Consider the following 1,103-nt stretch of genomic DNA (forward strand, 5'->3'; position numbering starts at 1 on the left):
TTTCAAAAACTTACTTTTTTTACAACAACAAACATTTACAAATTTTTTTAAAATACATTATAATTGTATATAAATAATGTATGTATATGCATGTGAGAGAGAAATGGGTGACCTCACAAAAATGTAACTTTATAAGTTTGTTGCAAGGTTACGTATACAAACCCAACCTTTACAAACTTGCTCCACAAGAAAAGAAAACAAAAAAAATTTGTCATTCAAGTCCATTCATTTACCACATGAATTCAAACCTAGAAAAATTAGAGTTGGTTGTGGCTTTTGTTTAATAAGAATAAATTTTTTAGAGATAAAAATCTAGAAAAATGTGGTATGAAGGTATGCAATATGAAAATAAAACACTGTTTGTTTTATTAATTGGATATCGTCTGCATATGGTGAAAATTAGTTACTTGCTTTGGTCAAAAATCGGCTAAGCATCAATCAATCAATCCCTGTATATCCCACCGCATAGCACGCTATCGGTAGGGTCAGGCAAGGGTGAGATGTAGGCAAGTCTTTCCTCTATCCGTGAGAATAGAGAGACTGCTTCTAGAGAGACCCTCGGCTTATAAAGTTACATATAAGTAAACAAAGTAATAATACACCCTACAAGCAAAGATACTTAACAATATATAGATAGCAAACTACCAAATAGTAAAGAATCTGTAACCTATTAAGAATAGGGCAAAAGAAGCAAAAAACAGCATCAAACAAAATATATACATAAACAACAAGGAGTCGATCTAGCCAACTAGACTCTAAATACAAAGCTAAGCTAACTAGGTACCTTCCCCTAGAAGTCTCTAACCTTAATCCTACGTCTTCACGAATCTCTATTCTGGACCATGTCATCAGAGAGGTGCAACTCTGTCAAGTCATGTCTAATTCTCTCACCAAGTCAATTTAGGCCTGCCTCTACTCCTCTTTTCTTCAACAATGAAGGTTTCCTTTACTCTAACTGGCGCTGTTGTCGGTCTCCTCTTCACATGCCCAAACCATCTCAATCTCCATTCCTTTATTTTCTCTGATATGCTAACTATTCATAACCTTTCCTTAAAGATCTCATTTTTAATCCTATCTAATCTAGTGTGTCCGCACATCCACCT

This window comes from Bidens hawaiensis, unplaced genomic scaffold (assembly GCF_021521415.1).
Source record: "Bidens hawaiensis isolate Kalapana, Puna unplaced genomic scaffold, B.hawaiensis_p1.1 tig00084208_1, whole genome shotgun sequence".
In the NCBI taxonomy this organism is placed as follows: domain Eukaryota; kingdom Viridiplantae; phylum Streptophyta; class Magnoliopsida; order Asterales; family Asteraceae; genus Bidens; species Bidens hawaiensis.